The sequence below is a fragment of the Hipposideros armiger genome, unplaced genomic scaffold (assembly GCF_001890085.2).
Source record: "Hipposideros armiger isolate ML-2016 unplaced genomic scaffold, ASM189008v1 scaffold_106, whole genome shotgun sequence".
Classification (NCBI taxonomy): domain Eukaryota; kingdom Metazoa; phylum Chordata; class Mammalia; order Chiroptera; family Hipposideridae; genus Hipposideros; species Hipposideros armiger.
In genome coordinates this window covers 614,776-636,066 of record NW_017731456.1, presented here as the reverse complement: position 1 = coordinate 636,066, position 21,291 = coordinate 614,776, and the positions used below count along the sequence as shown (strand labels likewise).

General features: G+C 42.1%; 1 protein-coding gene across 1 annotated transcript in view; it reads left to right on the top strand.

The window, feature by feature from the left end:
* The first annotated feature begins 6,700 nt into the window (after positions 1–6,700).
* JAK1 (Janus kinase 1) overlaps positions 6,701–21,291 on the top strand; it is a 146,018-nt gene continuing 131,427 nt past the window's right edge. The window contains exon 1 of the mRNA XM_019646698.1: positions 6,701–6,938. The gene's annotated coding sequence lies outside the window, so the exon portion shown is untranslated. The remainder of the gene's footprint in view (positions 6,939–21,291) is intronic.

The window sequence follows — 21,291 nt, the reverse complement described above, 5'->3', positions numbered from 1 at the left end:
TATCCTCCTGAAAATCTACCTGAATTTTCAGTGATGTTTCCTGTCCCTGAAATCTAATGACATTTCCTGCCTGTATCAACCATTTGACACTTGATCATTTATTTTTCAAATGGATGTCTTGCCTTTTCACTCTATACCACAGTCCCCGAGGGCTGGAAGAGTGGTATCCCTGCTAAGGGACTAGTATAGCAGCCAATACACATAGCTAGCTGTTCAGTTGATAGTTACTGATCATATGTGTCCTGTCTGATAGTCTCAGAAACTTGAGAACTTAGTATGTGCTGGGCATATACTAGCACTGAAGAAATATTTGTTGAATTGAATTGAATGGTTGGGCTCCACAGCCCTCTGAGAATATATGATTTCTAGATATCACTTTCCTACCAGAAAAACATAAAATTAGAACTTGGGAAGAAATCAAATCTAATTCTTGGTAAGCTATAATTTATTTTCCTATTGCTTTAGGGCAGGTAATTTAGGTTTTCCACTTCAAAGCAAATATGATTTCTTGGCTAATAACTTTTATACGGTTACTATAAGTTGAAGGAATAAATACGTGCAGAATTTTGATTTGACAGGTGTCATAAAATCATCTGATCTAACCGCGGAGAAATGTGAGCTCAGAGAGGTTAAACCGACTGCCCGATGCTTCTTCAGTATACGTTGCAGAGCTCACCTAGCATTCAGGTCTCTTGCTTCCTGGTCCAGTGGTCTTTCCAGGGCATTAAGCTTGTTTGTCAGAATAGCATTTCACAATGTGTTTTCATTATTAATGCAGTATACTAAGTCCTTGGGGAAGAATAAACCTTGTTATTATAGCTAGTAAGTCAGTTCAAACCAGTCTGGTACTCCTGTAAAACTGAACAGATTTTGAAGTAAAGCATCCTTGGGCTCCCTCATTGCCTTCTAAGGAGGCCGTTGTCTCATTTGTTCTGTGTGTGTGTGTGTGTGTGTGTATGTGTGTGTGTGTGTGTGTGTGTATGAGGTGTGTTCAAACAATACAGTGAATGTTTAAATAAAAAAGAACTTATTACAGTAAAAGACACAATGCCATTAATCCCCCCTCAAAATAGTGCCCCCCTCACTTTGAACACACTTATCCCATTGCTCTTGCCACTTTCTGAAGCAGTTCTGGAAGTCCTCTTTCATGTCTTTACTTTATCCCCCATCATGATAATGCTCTGTGTCACACATGACTTCTGGTATGGCAATTTCTGTCAAAAACATTACTGTAAAAAAACCCCAAAAAAACCCCACATCACCTTATACACCGGATCTGCCACCGATTGACTTCTGGCTCTTCCCCAAAGTCAAAATGATTCAGGACATGGAGGCAGCCACAACAGTGCAACTAAAGACACTCAAGAAAGAGGACTTCCAGAACTGCTTCAGAAAATGGCAAGATGGGATAAGTGTGTTCGAAGCGAGGGGAGGTATTTTAAGGGGGGATTACTGGCAATGTGTCTTTTACTGTAATAAATTCTTTTTTATTTAAACATTCACTGTATTGTGTGATCACACCTCCTGTATGTACATCTATATATATACACACATGAGTACACACACATATATATGTGTATAAACATAAATGAGCCCTTCTATGGACATTCATTATAAGTTAGCTTTATTGATTATTATAGTACTATTAATTATAGGAACCACAAAAACCTTCGATTAAAGTCATAATAAATAAAATTACTAATACTTATTCTGCTCTGTATATTGTTTTTATAATAAACTTACTTTTATCTTTTCAAAAATTAGTATATTGACATCTTGTAAGTATAACAAATATTTTGACATTTTTGGCAAAAACATTTGAGTGTCTTCTAATAACTAATGATATTCACTATCATTATTAATCCTCATGATGATCCTATAAAGTAGACCTTATGATTGTTCTCACATTTGAAGAAATCTAAGCTTATAGAAATTTGGTGTTTTGTGCAAGATCCCACAATAGGGGAAGCCGAGATCAAAGGAGATAATATATAAGTACTGAACAGTGCTGGGCAGCTAGTCTGTTGAATAAATACAACTGAAGGGTCAGTGTGAAGTGAAAATAAGTGTAAGGAAAGATGAAGCTGTTGTGAGGATAGTACATAAAACACGTTATAAGTTCCTATATATAATACGAATACGACTAAAATTGGACTCTGAGCTTCCTAACGATCGAAGGGAGAAATAGAATCAATTACACAAGTGATAAGTAACCTTGCCCAGGAGCAGTGTAACTATTTCTGGAGCTCAGACCTAAGTAAGGATCCTCTTTCAAGACACAAGATTTAACATTCCAGGCAAGGACCTTAGAGGATGAGGCAAACTCACTATGGGATGGCTGTTAGAAGCCTGCAAACCATGATGGCCAAAACCTGAGTGAAATGAAGAAGCCTGTGTTGCCCTGGCTGAGGCAGAGAAAGGATGAAGAAGTTGAGGAAAGGGATGTGCTAGAATGGAAATATTATGTAAGGCCTGAAGACCCATCAGAGGATTGTGTTTCATGGGAGGCCCCAGGAACACACCATTCACCAAGAAGACCATTAAGACTGCACTACAGAGAGGAGCCATTACCAAGAAATGCAGACCACTTCTGAAGGCCGGGGCTTAAAGTTGGAGAGGAGTTCAGAGCTGGGCTCCTGAATAGCTATGGACATGATGGGGCTCCTCCCAGGTAGTAGAGACCAGTTGCAAGTGCTCAACTACCAGAAGCCAAGAGGCCACAATGACCATAATAACCCATAGGATCAGAGGAGCAGCCAAGGGGGCTTGATCTGCAGGAATTGTAAAAGGGTTCATAACTCATGGTATCCCAAGGGGCAAACATATAGCCAACAAGGGTGTTATATAAAATCTAAAAAAGAGGGGCTGTGACCACAAGTTCATCTGATGACTTGTCAATATGAATCTATGAATCAAGAATCTAAAGATGTGGGCTGGCCGAGTGGCGCATTGGTTAAGAGCTGGCTTGGGATGCCAGAGGACCCCGGTTTGGATCCCACATATGAGGGCCAGTGACACTGCCCTCCACAGCTAAGATGCTGAACAACAGCTCAACCTGGAGCTGGGCTGCTGTGAGTCGCCAGTGACAGCAGGTGGGTTGCCATGGGCTACCGTGTGTAGCCAGCAGCCGCAGTGAGCGGCTGTCCAGAAGCCGGCGACTGATCTGCCTCGCCCGGGAAGAGCACAATGATGGTGCCAACTTGGGCCAGTGAAGCAACGTCCTCCACAAGTAGACTGAAGAACAAAATGACAGCAACTTGTCTGTTCCCTTTCCCCCAATTCCCCAGCACTGTTCCCATCCCCCAATTCCCCAATAAAAATCTTAAAAAAAAAAAAGAATCTAAAGATGAGCAGTCCATTTGACTCAATTCTGCTTCTGTGAACGCTCCTAAAGTAATTATCTAAATATTAAATATTTAATTATTGTTATCTGCATGAAGAAATTCATTAGTTATGAAGACTTTTGTAGTAATATGGAAAATGCATATATATTAACTTTAAGGAGCAATTTACAAAAGTACATGTATACCTTGATTACATTTATATTAAAATATGCAGTGAAAAAATAACTGGAAGAAAATATATAACATGTGTGTTTATATTAAGGTTGTAAGAGTATAGGTGACTTGATTGCTCTAGTTTCCAGCTCTGAATTGAATTTCATGATTTGCACAATGTTACTTTTGTTTTGTTTTGTTTTGTTCAGTAGAACTGCTTAAAGGCAAACCTCACTGTTTGAATCTTTTCCCACTGCGATCTAGGTAATAGCTTCTGCAGAGAAATAGACTGGTGAGTAAATGCTCTTTTGATGAAGATTTGTGTGAAACTCATGTTGCTGGTTGGAGGGTTTTTGGTGTTTTTTTTTTTTTTTTAGAGAATTTTCTAGTAAGAAGCTCGTACGCCATTACATTTGGTTTACTTAAATTCAGATCATTATTTGTAGCAGGGTTGCAGGTTTCATGCTACATATTGTATGTTAGAAGGAAATATGTGTATTTCTCCTATTTCTCCTTTTACCTTGTTCTTTCTCCCTCCCTCCCTGCCTCTCTCCCTCTCTCTCTCCCACCCCACCACCATGTATGTTTCCTATAGAGTGATTTTAATTTTTTTTTCTATTCCAAAACATAAAATTGAATTCCTCATCCAATTCAATTGGTGGCGTTCTTGGTTAACTTGTCAACTAATTTAGACAACTTGGGAGTCATGTGAGATTCCTCCCTCTGCCTCAGCACCCACATCTATTCCGTCACTATATACTGTCTATGCTGTCCCCTCAGGTTTTTGACATCTTCTGGTATCCCTCCCTGTCACTGCCTTAGATATATTCTCATCAGTTGCAGCGGTCTGCGATTAATCCCCTTGCCCTCTGATCCATTTTCTGCATTATCCCTAGATTAGTGGTCCTCAGTGGGGTGATTTTTGTCAGCCCAGGGGACTTTTGGCAATGTCTGAAGACATTTTTGGTTGTTATAACTGGGCCAGGAGTAGGGTGGGAATTTAGAGGGGATGGAGGAGGAGTTGAGGGGGATTGCTACTGGCATCTGGTAGAGGGGTAGAGGACAGAGATGCTGTGCTATGCTGCTAACCATCCTACAATGGACAGGATAGCCCCCATACCAAAGAGTTTTCCTGCCCAAAATGTCAATAGTGCTGACTTAGAATGATTCTGCCTTAGAGTGATTCTTCTAAAATAAAAGCCTGCTTAAATACCTCAAAAACACATTATTTCTTTTAGGCAAACACTTTTGCATAAGGCTCATCCTTTCTTATTCCCCAGCCACACAGCATGTACTTCTTATTGCCTGAATAGGCCACCTACTCCCTGGCTCCTGTGACTCATATGATGCTTGTAGCTTCTTTTCTTGATTTCCTCAGGCTGGGTTGGGTGATTCTCTTCTGTGATCACTTTTAGAAGCGCATAAATCACATTGAATCGTTGCTTGTCTGTCTCCCCCACTCACTGTGAGCATCCAGAGGTCAGGAACTGGATCTTTTTTTGTTGGAATCCTCAGCACCTAGAGCAATGCCTGGTACAGGGGGATGGATCTAAGGCCCTCTCAATCAAGGCCGTCTCTCCTTATTCCGTTTCATGAGCCCTGCAGAGTAGTCAGATTTATTCTTGGGGACAATGGGGTCATTGCTGCCTTCCTGAATTTCCATTTTCTTTACCCTTCACCTTACCTGAAATGTGGTTCATGTTTCTGTCTCCATTCATGTCACTCCCACCTGTTCTGTAAGGCCCAGCTCAATAAAAATCATGGTGATTTACCAAGCTCACCACATGTGCCAGGCCTGCATTATCTTAGTTCATCTTCAGCATAATCCCAATAAGGTGTTGTTCCAATTTAACAGGTGGAGTAAATGATGCAAACAGCCCTGAGTGCCAGGTGAGGCAAGACATGCACACAAACAGACATGTTGTAGGCAGCTGGGCCACGACCCTTCCTGCTTGATTCTCCTGTCTTCTCTGGTAGCTTTTCTATCTCCTTCCAGAAGGCAGGTTGGAGATCCTTTAGTCTGGCCCACAACTTTTATGAGTAAACTGCTAATTGTTTAGGGTAACACAAGTGGTTAATGGTGGGAGCCAGACCTAAAATCCTGGGCTCTAGATTTGCATGATCTTTTCACTCACCAGTACCACACCCAGCACTTCTTGCTCAGTATGAGGTGAATTGCAGTAACACTCCCTCCCCCCCTCATTAAGGTTAGTGGATTCAGAGTAGGTGGGGCAGGCTCTGTTCATGGTTGGTGACCTGAGCTGCAGACGCCTGACCATGCATGGCCTCAGAAGATTTTCAGAGGGAAGGCACTGGAGCGTTTTAAGCTTGGGAGTGAGGAACAGATATGAACTTTTGAAAGCTCACTGTGGAGAATTGATTGGAGATTGGAGTGAATGCAGACTGACAATTTAAGAGGTGTTTGTGGCCCTTCAGGTGAGAGATCGTGGCAGCTCCAATAATGTCACTGAAACACTTGGAGAAGCAAATGGACTGGAGAGAGATTTAGGAAGTAAGAGTGTCAGGATTTGGCCGTAGACGACCTACGGGGTTTGAATCCTGCCCATCGTGTGACCTTGATTAAGATACTTAAGCCTCAGTTGTTTCCCCATGGATAACATGAGGATAATCCCTACTTTGAGGGATTTATTAGTAAAAAATGAAAAGTGCTGGACACATTAAACATCAGTAAATGTTAGCTCGTTAATACCATTACAAATACGTTGTTTTTATAATTTAAAAGAACTCTTAAATACGGAATAGGTTGGATCTGAAGTAACTTGTCAACGTTGAAGATTTATTTCTTAAGTTCCTGTTAGTCAAGTGCTCCACAAGCTCATCTCGTGCTAAGTTGGGATAAGGGGCACCATAGTGCACAAAGATATGGAAGGCACTCTAAACTTGCGAGTGGTCAACCGATGGCCAAATCCTGACAATTTTACGTTCTGCGCTGGCGCACCTCTCGTCCCTAGATTAGTGTTTCTAGAAGACAAGGTAAAAAGCGGCGAGCTAGGGGCCGGGGAGAGAGCGCAGCCGGATGGGGGCGGGGCGGGAAGGCTGTACGCGCTGAGTCCTGCGCGTTGGCGATGCTACAGCCTCGACCGCGGCCCCCGCCCCCCCTTTCCGGGGCTGCCGCTCGTGACATCAGTGGGGGGCGGAGCCGGCCGCGGGCTGGGAGGCGGGGCGGCCGCGGGGCGGCCGTGGGGCGGGGTGGGAGGCGGGTGCGTCGCCGAGCGCAGGCCGCCGCGGCCTCCGAGTACCCAGCCGCCGCAGACTGCGCGGGCCTGCGCCCCAGCCTCGGTCGCCCACCCTGCGCCCCTTCCTCCGCCCCGGGCGCGCGCACGCCGGGGCCCTGAGGGGCTGGCCGCTTAGCGATCAGGCCTCCGGACCCGGACCCGCTCCGCGTCCCGGAGCCCCCGGGCTCAGGCGCACACGGAAGTGGTGAGTGTCACGGAGAGGAGGTGGAAGAGCCTTCTGCAGCGGCGGACGACGGGGCGAGGGTCGCGGATCCCGGCGCTGGCTGGAGACGCGGCCGCCGCTCTCGGTCCTTGCTAGTCGCGCACCGGGGGGGGGGGTCCGTGTGGAGCGGGGACATGCGGGTGCGGGCGGGGGATTTCCAGCCAAGCGGAATCGGCGGGTGGCGGGGAGGTCGCGGGGCGGGGGCCCACGGCGAGGAGGGGAAAGGTTAGGGCTCGCCGCCCCTTCCCCCAGAGCGCACACCAAGTTTTCATAAACAAGCCTGGGACGCTGACATCCTGTTTATACCAGCCTGAGATACGGGCGCGGGCTTGAAGTCTGACGTCCCTCGCTGTTGCACGGAGAACTTGACCGCCGGCTCTCGGGCAGAATTGCCGGGGGCCTGGAGGAGTTTTTTTTTCTGGTCTCAGGACAGAGACTGAGGGTCTTCGTGGTGTTCCTCCTTTGATATGTCAGCGAGGGAAAGTTTCTAGGATTTGTGGCTGTGTTTGCGGCGGGGAGGTGGTGCGTCTGTGTTCTCTGGAAATGCCCCCTCTTCTTTTAGGTTCTGTTAGGACTCAGGCCCTAGGCAGCCACAAATAAGGGCGAAAGAAGCACCCTGAGCTAGAGGGCCAAAGAAGAGGAACAGAGAGAAAGAGAGAGAGAGAGCCAGCCAGCCAGCCAGCCACCAGGGGAATTGCGATTCCTACTGTAAAGGGACTGGTCTCTGGCCTCCTAATTCCTCAGACCCCATCCGCGTGCGGTCGTCAAGCATCAAAGGGAAACGTGGCTTTAAGCAGGCGTAGTAAACTACCCTCTCAGGTCACTCTCCAAGGTTCCAGGGATATGGGCTCCTTGGATGTGTGTTTATCAAGGAATTTTTCTAGGGAGACTAGATAAACGGTGTGATTTATTGCCAAGTGTCTTTGCACTTTTTTTTAATTGTATGTTTCCTGTGAATTCCTGCGTGTCCGTGGGGAAGAAGACCCCGGTCTGCCTCTTAATACATGGCTATGAGCTGTCTCCTGCCTCTGGTTGGATACATGCTATTAACATTTTCTTTTCCCTCCCTCCTTTCCTTTCTTACTAGTCATAGGTTTTTTTCTCTCTCCGTGGCAGGAGTTTATAGTTGTATAAAATTGTCATTACTTCTTTCGGGGAGGAAAGCATTAGAAACCTTGGAGAGTTAAGTGATGAGCATAATGCAGAAACAATTAGATGTGATCATGGAGTCTGCTTGTTGGCTATTTTTTAAGAAAAGGATTGGCGTTATGGGTCTATGCACAGTGGAAAATGTTGTCTTTTTTTAAAAAGGTTTTATTAAAATATAGCTAACATACAGTACTAAATATAATTCCAGGTGTACATCATAGTTATTCAATAGTACCCAGCTGGCACTATACACAGTTATTACTGTATTATTGCCTATGTTCCCTATGCTAAATAAGGGATCACCATGATAAGTCCAGCAACCATCTGACACCATACAATATTATCACAATATTATTGACTGTATTTCCTATGCTGTATATTACATCCCCGTGACTTATTTGTTTTATACCTGGAACTTTGAACCTCTTATTCCCCTTTATCTTTACCCCTTTTTAAAAATTTCAATTACAGTTGACATTCAATATTATATTAATTTGAGGTGTACAGTATAGTGAGTGGTTAAATATGTACACAGAAAAAAATTTTAAACAAGCACTTTAAATTGATTGAACCTTTGTTCTTGGTTTCCAAAACCCCATTCTGTGGTGTTTTTCGCTTTTGCTTTTGGTGACGTTTTCCAAGACTGGAGAGTTGTTTTCACTGAAGGATCAGTGTGTTCTTTTGTACATTGTAGTGAAGGTTAATGGAGACCACGAGGGTACCAGACACTCTGGGTCCAATATGCTTTGTAATAGAGAGAAAACGTCTCCTATGTATAGATCAAGATCACATTTAAAGACGCGATCATACCTGAGTGTGGACATAATGAATAGGAATAATCACAACCTCTTCTTAATTCTACATATCATATTAACTAAGCACTTTTACTGAATATTAGTTATTTTAGTTTCTCTTAAAATAGCTGCAAAGAATGTATTTTTTAACACTAGGATTGTAGTGTGACGCTCTACGTTAAATAAAAACCAGTTTAAATAGTTCTCCTATTCTACAATAAATCACTACCATTGGGATATGATAATAGAGGTTGAATAAATTATACATACATAGATAAAATATTCAAATATTTCCCAAAATATAGCTACATTTCAATTTGCTGTAACTTAGGCAGCCTCATATCAGTTTGGCTGATGTTATACTTGTAGTTATCGCTTTCTAATCATTTGGTGTCCATCCTTTATAGATTTAAGGTGTTAAAGGAGTTAGGTTGCAAAATCTTTTCAATTCAGGCATTTGCTAAACAGCTGGTGAAAAGAAGGCAGTTTTGAGGGTGGAATTGCTTTTGCAGGACTAGAGACTCAGATTAAATGGCATGAAGAAGAGTATGTATAGGATTGTGAGGTTTGCTAGTTTAGACTCTGGGTTCACAAACACTACTGGTTCAGACCGCAAATTCTAGTAATGTTCCAAAGTTATCACAGTTTCTTCTAAATAGCTTTAAGTAACACTTATTTGTACAGAAACCCAGCTGAAGCAAGTATTGAGAACATGTGTAGGTTTATACTCATTTTTATAGAGGGAATAGTAAGGTATGACTGCATTAATAAGGTTTATTAGCAAAGACCGAGATCTGTTTACTAACTCCTCTGATAAGTGTTTTTTCCCCTAAATACACACATATCATTTTGTATATCTTTATTATGTATGTCCTTATATGTTCTAAGGAGATAATACGCTTTTAGATTTATTGCCTGAGATACGAATATTTGTACAAGGGGATTTTCTTGTTCAGTCTACATTTAAAAAAAATTGTTTTAAGTGGATGGGGAATTGGTTAATTAACTGAATCTCGCTGAGCAAGCAGCATGTGATACTCTGTGATTTATTGTGGCTCAATGATATATGGAGCCTTGTCATAGAGATGCCAAAAGGAATGTTTCGGATTATTTTCAACCAGTGTTTCTTAACGAGGTATGATTTTTGCGCCCAAGGAGATATTTGTAGTTTCATATTTCATTGTTATAACTTAGGGAGTGGATGTGGGAGGAGCGAGTGTTAATTGTATATAGTGAGTAGAGGCAAGGACGCTGCCAAACTTCCTATAATGCATGGGGCAGCCCCCAACAACAATTATGTTGCTCAAGATGTCAGTAGTTCTGGGGTTGAGAAATCCTGTTTTGGAATGCCAGGTAGGGAGCAAGAAGATCGGGGCTTCTGTCACCGCCAGTTGTTTCATTTCAGCTCCTATTTTCCTCTTCTGTAAAATGGAACTAAAAATATCCACCTTGGCCATGTCACAGAGTTGTTGGGGAAAATCAGGTAAATAATGCATGGAAACTGCGAGTGCTGCACAAATTAGAGCTATTATGAAGACATGATTTTTTAAAATAAATGAGTTGTTAGATATACTGGTAGTTGAGGAGGAAAGACGTTAAGGCAGTATGTTCAGTGAAGAGATTGGATGGCTTGGTATTATTGAATTCTTTGTTCTTCATTTTTTGGGGGGGAGTAAAGGATTTTTTTAAATGTAATTTTCCGATTATTAGAGCATAAACTTTTTCAGTGCTATAATTTCTTTAAACATAAAGATGATTTTTCTCATAACGAGGGAAAACTCAGTGTAGAAAAATTAGAAAATATAGGAAAGTAGAAAGTAAGGAGAAAAGTCATCCATGGATGACTCCCTTTCCCATTGAAGCACAATCAAGTTCTTACCAATTTTTCTATAAGAGATAATGGAAGAAGAGTGAATGATAGAAAAGGGGGAGCAGTTGGTGACTAAGGAAGGTGCTGTTTGCTTCTGTGCCCTTCAGTTTCTCTTTTTTAATGCCTACGATGTAGAGGTAAAGTCCATTATAGGAGATGTTAGAGAAATTGGTTCATTGTTTTTCTCCTTTGCGGGCTAACCTCCAAGCCTTGTTCTTGTTTAGCATGTTGTTTCCTCTCTGCTGCTTGTTCTCCCCTGTACTGTGCTAGGTGTGCCACTATTGCTTCCTGTCTTGACAACCCTATGGTAACATGGGGTTTTAAACAGCTGCCATGTTGAAATAATCGGGTATCAGGGGCAGGAAACGACTTCCTATAAGTATTCTTCCCTCTGAAGTGCACCAGCTTTTTTTTTTTTTTTTTTAGCAGTTCGAGGCAACAAGAAAGCATAAAACATTAAGTTCATTTCCATGATATATTTACTTCTAAGGTTTTATGATCTGTGATTCTGAACAGCCAGCAGTGGGCACACATTTTTCCTTGGTGCTCTGTGAGTAAATTGCCCATTCCTGAGGCGCAAGACCTGCTTTAGCAGGAAAACAAAAATTTCTTTGAGTCTACTTCCGCCTGAAGACAGAGCTTGTCTCTGTTGGGATATTTTTAATCTGTGGTAACTGAATTTACTTAACGGTAATATTCACACAGCACTTTGTTCATTCATTTATTCATTTAGTAAATACGGGTTGAGCTCCTGCTATGAGTCTCAGAAGAAAACATGCAAAAATCCTTGCCCTTATAGTGTTTACAATCTAGTGGAAAGACCCTGCTCATTCAGAGTTTTTCGGTTGCAGATTATACACATACAAGTAAGTAAATCCTACTTTGTGATTGTAGAACATTTTCTAGAAACTTTCATAACACTCCTTTCAAGTCTGAGCACTAAGAAGTAGTTCCCCCTTTCCCCCTTTTTTCTATTACACATTAATTACTCATTCTTTGTATCTACAAACATCTCTTTGGTACCTAAGTTCCTGGCAGGCAGTAAGACAGTTTGCATAATAAGCCTGCTGTATATAGTCATCACACAATGTGGGTGATGTTATAGTAGAGGTTAGAATTAAGAGCACTGGGACCCCTAAAGAGAGCTAAGCCCTGCTTGGAGCAAGTGATGGGTGGAGGTGGGAGTGAAGTAAGAAGCTGCTGTCAGGATCATAACCGGACAAGCTCAAAGAAGAGATTTTCTTCAGAATGAAAACTAGTGAGGAATCTTTGCTCTACAAAAGGTACTTGAACTCATCAAGGAAAGAGTTACTTAAGAGGATCTGGGAGAGGAGGCTGCCTCTGTGAAACCTAGAAAAAGGAAAGCTCACACACTGTTTGTTGGTGGGAATGTAAATTGGTACAGCCACTATGGAAAACATTATAGAGGTTCCTGAAAAAATTAAGAATAGAATTATCATATGACTTCATCAATCCCCCTCGTAGGTATCTACCCAAAAAACCTGAAAACATTTATCCGTAAAGATACATGTGGTCTGATGTTCATTGCAGCTTTATTTACGGTGGCCAAGACATGGAAACAACCAAAGTGTCCTTCGATAGATGATTGGATAAAGAAGATGTGGTACATATACACAATGGAATACTACTCAGCCATAAGTAAAGATGAAATACTGCCATTTGCGACAACATGGATGGATCTTGAGATTACTATGCTAAGCAAAATAAGTCAGAAGAAGTCGAGAACCCTGTGACTTCGGTCATGTGGGATATAAAACTGAAAGCAACAAAGGAACAAGACAAATAAAGAAACAAAAACTCAGACACAACAGTTGAGAGGGGAAGCCAGGGATGGTAGAAGAGGGTCAAGGGTAAAATATATGGTGATGGAAGGAGAACTGGCTCTGGGTGGTGAGCACACAATGCACTATATAGATCATGTATTATAGACATGTACACTTGAAACCTATGTAATTTTACTAACCATTGTCACCCAATAAGTTTAATTAAAAAATAAAGAGCTGTGGTTATCTGTAAAGAAGGCCATAATAACTTGAACCCAGCTGGAGGAGGCTACCATATTTCCCTATGTATAAGACGCTCCCATGTATAAGATGCACCTTAATTTTGGGGCCCGAAATTTGAAAAAAAAATGTATTACATAAAGTTATTGAACTCTAGTTTTATTCATCGTAACATTTATACAACTCCTCATCACTGTCAAAGCTCCCAACCATTAGCTTGTCCTCATCTGTGTCTGATGACGAATCACTGTCTTCATATATTGCCTCGTCCTCAGTTCCATCTATGGCATTTGAAATCTACAACCACTGTGTAAGACGCACCCAGTTTTTAGACCCCAAATTTTTCAAACAAAGGTGTGTCTTATACGGTAAATCAGGTCAATTTATAGCTCTAGATAGAAAACAGACTGATTTATTGTATTTTAGCCTTGTTTTCCATAATCTGTGTTTTTAGAGGCTCTGGAGCCAAACTGCTTGGTTTGATCACACCTGTGAGAATGTGGGCAAGTTACACATGCTTCCTTATCCATCAAATGAAGATAAATGTGATGTACTTACCTCTAAGATTGTTTTGAGGATTGAATGACTACACCTAATGATTTTGGAATTTTGCAAGGCACATAGTATGAGATAAAATTTGTTAGCTATGTTTTTGGGTGGGGGGGAGGAACAGAGGAATATGCTATGTGTTGAAAACAAACTAAAGAGCTCAAATTATATACAGAATGCTTTTTAAGATTGTAGGGAAGTGCAGCCCACTAAATACAAAACAGAGTAGCTGATACATTCTATATCAGAAAGGCTTCAATTAGAAATGGATACATCAAAAAAAGTTTAGGCACTTAGAGAAGGCAGACCCAGAAGAGTTTATTAAGTAGACAGCAGCAAAGGTGATAGACAAATTAGGTTTTACTCTATTTTTAAGGAAAGATGAGAAACAAAGGTGCCTTTAATTTAACTTTAAATGCCATCCAAAGTATATAATTTGGTAGGAATGTATTAGACTTTCTGGGAAAGTCAATATAAAGGTACTGTGTTGCTCTCTCTGGTTCAGTTTACTTAGCAAGTAGTGGGCTCTTGGCAGGGAGGCACAGGCATACCTGTTTGTAAAATGGTGTCTTCAGACTTGCATGGAAATTAAAAAGCTTATAAATCAGACAATGTGCCAGGGCAGCACATGTGCTGTGGAAGGAATTATGAGAGTTTAAAGGAACTCTTAAATATATATTCAGTTTCCCACGAGTACTGTTTTATCAGACTCTACTTCCATATATGTATTGTGCTTCCCTAAAGCACGCTTTACCCAAAATATAAAATGGTACAAAAAGTCGGCCCTTCCTACTAATCATATTTTAAATGTATATTTAGTTCCTTCTGTGATGTTTCTGTTGCATTTATTCATATTCTCAAGAACAGTCGTTGTCACGTGGTTGGGGGAAGAGCTTTCTTGATGATACTCTCATCTCATGTGCTTTGACAGCAAAGGAGTTAGCTCTGTCTTTTTTTCCTTGTCTTCCCAATTGAGAAGGAGAAAGACAGTAAAACTCCCTGATTTGTATTTGGGAAGTGGGGCAGGAGGTAGGGAAGTCCAGCTCAAGTGATGAACAGGCTGGCCTGAGGTATTGAAAACATACTTAGGTATGCTATTTTCAGGTAACTTTGGGTAACTCAATCAAGTTAGAATAGATAAAGCACAAATAGATAAGAACAATTTGTAATTAATGCTACTCTTGTTTTTAATGGTGTTTTAAAGGGCTTACGGGTACTAGAACTGACATTTCATTCAGTTAAGTACAGTTATATCTGCAGGCGTATTTGCACGGTTAATTTGCTCAGATTATAGCAAGGCGGTAATTTATAGCAATTTGTTTTAATTAGTAGAATTTAAAATAACTTTATGTTACGGTAAGAGAAAAGACAAAAGAAAAAAACCAACGCGAGAACAGTCTGCCAAATGTGTATTTTCCTAGTGAAAAATCTTGCTATTAAGCACGCACAAGGAGGCAGACCGATGTGAGTCGTGTCATAAAGAGGTGCACTGGATCTTTTGCCAGGTACACCTGCAAACCCATTTTAGGGCTGACTTAGAAAACACAGACTTAAAAAAGTGAGATGCATAATGCCTAAATTTAAAATCTGACTGATTTTGTTCAGTTAAAGCCATTCTGTAAAACTTTCTGCAGGACTGCTAATCCCAATTAGATCAGTTATCTAATTGGGAAAATCATTTGATGTGTGTTGATATCTCCAAAGAACCCCATCTTTTTAGTCGTTTAGCATGACCATTCACTCAGGTTGGTTAGATGTAGGAGGGGGAGGTCAGAGGAAGCGCGACTGGCCTGAACATAAATTATAAGCCCACTTGAGGTAGATTTAGGAAGTAGGCCACTTGTGATGCACAGACTGATGGAGATAAACATGCTGTCAGGCTTTCATGCTTATTCCTTTACTTAACAGTTATCTGTAGATCACGAATTACGTGAGCACATGACAAGCGCGATTCCTGACCTCAGGAAGCTTCCTTGCTAGTGGAAAACACAATAATTCAACAGTTAAACACAACTGTTTGCTAAGCACCAGGAAAGATGTCTTAGTTTGCCATAAAGCAGAGGTAGGGAGTAAGAGTGGAAGGGGGCCTCTGTGCTACATTGTTTTGCATTGAAATCTGAAGGGTGAAAGAGTTAGCTAGGCTGAGAGGGTGAGGAAGTTTTCCAGGCAGAGGAAACAGCATGTGCAAAGGACCTGAGGTGGGACTAGCTAGCACTCTGCGAGGAAGAGCTAGATCAAGGAGAACCTTATGGGCCATATTACTTTGGGCTTTTTCATAATATAGCAGGGGAAATTGAGGCTTTAAAACAGCATGAGATGATGGGACTTGAGTCATTGTATGAAAAAAAAGGATTCCACCCCCATCACTACTGCCCCTGGGAGCACCTTTCCTCTCTCTCTGCCCGCTTAGCTACCAAATGCCTTGAAAGTGTTCGCTGCCTCCCACTCACTCATTCTTTAACCCTTTGCAGCCTGACTGCCACCTCCACACTCTTGAGATTGCTTCTTTGAGTGACCTTCTTGCTGTCACTTTTTGACACCATTTTTCTGCCCTGGTTATCTAAAACATTTGCAAACTGCTAAATACCCGCTTCCTGAAAGATGTCCCCAAACCCCACCGCTGCCTGTCTTTAAAGACACAGTGCTTCTTCCTTTCTCTGTCTTTGCTCTCTTCTCTTTCGTGCCTTCCTCTCATCTCTCCTCTTCTCCCAATGAAGCCTTTCCCTAAAGGTTCTGTGAGCGGCAGATCTCATTTGTTCCTTAAAATGGTGTAGGTGCCCTGCTTGCATTTGCGCTTCAGTTGTCCCTTTTCTTTGTATTCCTTCTCCTTTACTTCTGACCTTCCCAAATACTGGTGGAGCAGCTCCAGACACTATTCAAAGCCCTGGAGACACTGTAAGGAATAAGAGGCAAGACCCCCGTCCCAAAGGAGCCAACATTATATGATGTTAAACATGTTGATAAACAGGACAATTTTGGGTGGTGATAAGTGCAATAAAACTAGTCAGGAAATGGATAGAGAATGCTTAGGTGGGTGGGGCAGAGGGGCTGCTTCAGGAAGGGGCATTGGAGCCCAGATCAGAATGAAGGATGAGTAGGAGCCTGGCCATGCCATGATCTGGGGAGGAAGAGCGTGTAGGCAGGGGGAATAGCAGGTGCCTCAGCGCCACCGGGTGTCGGGGGGCAGGCAGGGATGACCCTTCCATTGCGTGCTGGGTTCCTTCATCTGGACGTCTTGTTGACACCTCACATTTAACTGCTCCAGAATTGATATCATCTCTCTTTCTGACCCAGCCATACCAATGAATAATTTATGTTTCGTCTTAATACCATATCTGTCCACCACCCTCAAAGCCTTAGACCTGCGATCAGAAAACTTCTGTAAAGGGCAAGACAGTACATATGTTTAGCTGTCAGGGTCATGCTGCCTCCGTCACCTCTATGCAGCTCCGCCATTGTAGAACTAAAACAAACAGACACTATGTAAACCAATGAGTGTGGCTGTGTTCGGATAACACTTTCTATAGGGAAACACTGAAATTTGAATTTCTAGTTGTCACGAAATATGCTTTTCCCCAACCATTTAAAAGTGTAAAAATTTGTAGAGTTTCTTGGCGGTACACAATAGGCAGCAGGCCAGGTGTGGCGCTCTGCCAGAGCTTGCCGATTGGGACCTCATGTCCATCTCTCCCTTTCCTTGTTCGCCAAGCCACATGGACGGCTGGCCAGGCCCTCCCGGTGTACTGCACCTTTGCCTCTCCCCTTTCTCTGCCCCTGACCTAGCTTGCTTTTACCTGGGTGACTGCAGCCATCTTCAGTCGAGTCTCCCCGCTCCCATCCTTGTCCTCCACACACTGAGTAATCTCCCTGCAGCTTGACTCGGGTCATAGAATTTCCTGACCACCAGCCTTTGGAGAAGCCCCTGTTGCATCCAGAAAACAGTCCAAACTCCAGCCTAGTGTGGTATTCAAGGCTCCTCGTGATAAGACCTCAACTTTTCAGCTTACTCTCCCATTTCTCTCCTACTACACTGTGCCCAAATCGACTATTCACTGTTTTGCTTTCGACCCTCAAACATTTCTCATGTTTTTCTCATTCGTCTTTTTTTTAATGCACTGTGCTTATGCCTCATGCTTTCCATCTGTCAAAATTCTGTAACTTTCATGGCCCCTTCAATGTCCCTGCCCCTCCCCTCCCACCCCCACAAGAGGCATGTACACATGCAGTACTTGAGTGCTGTGAGTTCCTCTTTTCTGGGGCATCATTTTCTGCCTGTGCTGTTGTTCTTTTGCAGACTTACCTCCACTATGAAATCCCAAGGTCCTCGAGGACAGAAACTGTCTTAGTCATTGTAATGTCCCCTTTCACAGTAGGCACATGGGTGTTCATTATACAAATGCTAAATCCTGTGTAGATATGTGCAATTCGTAGAGGTTCAAAGTGGGAATATTTTACTAAAGGGAGTTTGGTCAAACTAAATTCTTATATAAGATCACCAAGTATTTTGGAAGGCTCTGGTGATGATGTTCTTGGTCCTGTCATTGTCTTAGATCAATAAGTTCAGGCAAATTATTGATGCTTCTCTTCAGAGATTCCTATGTTTCCTTTTATAAGAAAAGGAAAAGAAAAGAGTGCTCTGTAATTCGTGATGATTCTTTGCCGGAAAGCTCAGAGCCAAGTTATTTGCTTGTTTAGCTTGCTATCTATTTTTCTTATAATAATTTCCCTGCCTCAGTCTCCCACCAGATCACTTGTCACATGTATTAAGTTCTCCTTTTAGTGAGTGGTTCCGTTGTACATGTCTTTTATATTTGTAAGGTAGCCTCAACATTCTTTTGGGGGGGTGACAGAAATATGAATAATAAATACTAGCCTTTTAGTTTACCCAACTTAAGGTGAAACCAAGATGGTAAAAGGTGAATATCTTGGAAGAAACAGGCAAAAAGGCTCTGGGGTCATATGGGAATCATGACTGGGTCTGGTGGAAAATGAGAAGAGCGCTTTGTAAGTGTCTTGTCACCTTTTGGTTAACAGGTGCCTGGGGGTAGGTCGTGTCTCCCAGGTTTGTAGGGTGTGTGTAACACCTTCCCAGATGGGAAGAAGAGGTAGCAAGCGGATGAGACTCAGGATTAGTAAGCTTTTACTATACTATGTGTCAGCTGTTCCTGCTTTGCATTTGATACTTACTAGCCAGAGAGTTGTATCTAAATGGCATTTCCTCCATGAGCAAACAAAGCTAACATATGGCAGAGCTGGAAATCAAATTTGAAGCTTTCTGGCGTGAAAACAAAAACCCCCTTTACTCTCTTATCCCCTAGTTTACTGAGGTATAATTGGAAAACCTTTATACTCTTAAACAAAAGTCTTTCTACTATCTTGTCACATGTCTTCTATTCTTTTTTCCTTTTTTGCTGACACTGGCAGTTAAAATGAAAGCCTATGGAACTTGTTCCTATCCTATTTTCCAACTCATGCTTCTGAAGCAGTTTTAGGCTCTTGGAGGATTGTCTCTATCAATCTGTATTGTATTTGGTATTGTTAAGTAATGCTGTGTTATAAAGAGGATCTGAAAGGATCTTGGGGGAGGCAGTTGGGAGGCGATAGGTGGTAAAACGGGCAGTCGGGTTTGTTTAGCTGTCTTAAAGAGAGTTTAGTATTTTCTGGTGAAACATTTTTGACATTTTAAATCAAACTTGACCTACTGTTACTTAATATTACCTGGTTGTTATATAACACGTCCCGTGTTTACCTGTTGGTGTCTGAGTATGCCAGATGTGTCATGAAAAGCATGCTGAACTTGGGACGAGGAAGAGCTGCATCTGAGGCTGTCCTCAGCCACCTACTAGCTGTGATGTTGGGCTCATAAGTGATCCTCAGTTTTTTTCTCGGCTATGGAATGGATTTAATAGAACCTATCACAAAGATGAAGGTTAAATGAGGTAGAACATATGGAATACATTCAGACAGTGCCTGGGATTCAGCAGCATTTAATAAATGTTAATAACCCACTCCCACCCAAATGCCGAATATTGCCAGAGAATCTGTAAATGATTATGTAACATTTACATGTTTGTAAGTGTGAACTTTATAGGTAGGTATTACTCAAGTTATGAACTTCTGATGCAGGAAACCCCCTTATGCAAATGAAGGGTTCCCACTACTAGGAAAGCAGCAGTATAAGATAGTGGGTGGTTCAGACCCTGAAATCTGGAACCAGAGTCTGTGGTTTATCCCACTTTAGTTTACTAGCTGAGTGACCCTGGGCAGGTTATTCAACCTCTGTGTGCCTCTGTTTCTTCATCTGTAAAATGAGGATAATAGTAGCATCTACCTTATAGGGTTGGAAGGATTAAATGAGCGCGCGCGCACGTGTGTGTGTGTGTGTGTGTGTGTGTAGGGTTTGCCACTTATTACTTATTCCCCCTGTCTTCTCCTCCTCGGTTAGCCAGCCCAGAAGTCATCTGGAAGTTCCCTGGAATTCCCCCTCATATCTTCTCTCAGGAGAATACTCTGCACATCATATACCTGTCTTTTCCCTCTGTCTTCATTCCCTTCCTAGCTACTTCAATTTGATTCAAGCTGTCTTTTTCTCATGTGTAATACATTCTTATCAAAGTCCCTTCTGTGTACTTTCTTGCCTAGACAGTTAAAATCTGTTTTTGTTTTATGTGGAAACTGAACATTTTCCAGTAGTGACTGAAAAACCCAGCTGTGTGTTCAGGATACTTTTCTACCAAGGAAGATGAAAGCCATATAGTCTCAAGCAAATGAATAACATAAAATGCTTTACTGTTTATCGAATGCTTACTCGGTGCCAGACATTCAGATCAGTAAAATGAGACTGAGAATGGTTGGAAAACATGTTTCAAGGCACCTAGCTTTTAAGTGGGGGAACCTGGGTTTGATTGAAACCAGGCCTACCTGGCCCTGGGTCTGAAAATCCCCGAGCTTAGTTGCCTAAAAGCCGACAGGCGCCTCCTCACCACTCCATCCGCACCCCTTAATCACCTACAGTCTGCTTTCCCTCAAGCTCCAGCTTTCCAGGCGACAGGATCACTTGTGGATCTCTGGATGCGGTAATGCTTTCTGCTCTTTCAGTGGGGCAGGTACATAGCGTTTGAGGTACTTCATGTGTTACATTGGTCTTTTGTGTTTTGGTTTGGAAACCTAACCACGTTTATAGCAGTGTGTCTTGGGGGGAAAACATGCTCCAAATTTCAACAACCAACTAGGGATGGATTTTTTTAAAAGGTAAGACTATTTATAGACTAGAGCCTACCGCTGTGTGTGTCTGTGTTACCTGCATTGATAAACTTTATAGAAAGGCTTATGTGTCATGCCTGAATCAGGCACATTCTGAAATGTATGCACATGATTGCACTTATTGCCTCGCTGTCTGCCTGCCTCATCTGTAGCTGACCTTTGTATCCCGCATGACTACCATTGTGCTTGCACATACATAGTATAGGAGTTCACGAAGAGACGTATTTAGTACTCTTCAAAAATCAATGGTTCTTCATAGTTTTCTATATGCTTGATATATTAAAAAAAAAAGTGGAGTAAGGGTCAGGCAACATTGAAAGAGGAATGTTGCCACACAGTCACCAATCAGATGAAAATACTGCTTATGCTAGGCAGAATTGAGACATTTAAAGGTATTTGGGAGCCAGGCACTTAGGAGGCTATTGCTTTGATTGTTGGGGAGGCAAGGAAAGCAGTCCAACGAGTTCCTCCCTGGCTAGGAGTCTTGTTTACTTTTCTCAGGTTAGAGCTGATAGCTCTGCTGGTTTCAAGAGATCCTGGAGACAGGTTTGCCACGAAGCTCAGCATATTTGGTTCCAAGTTTATAGGCATTTTCTAGTAAGTGCTGTTTAAGGGTTTGTAGCACACAGTGATCATAAGTCGTATAATAATTTAAAAGAGTTAGAAGAAATCAAAATTACTCAGGG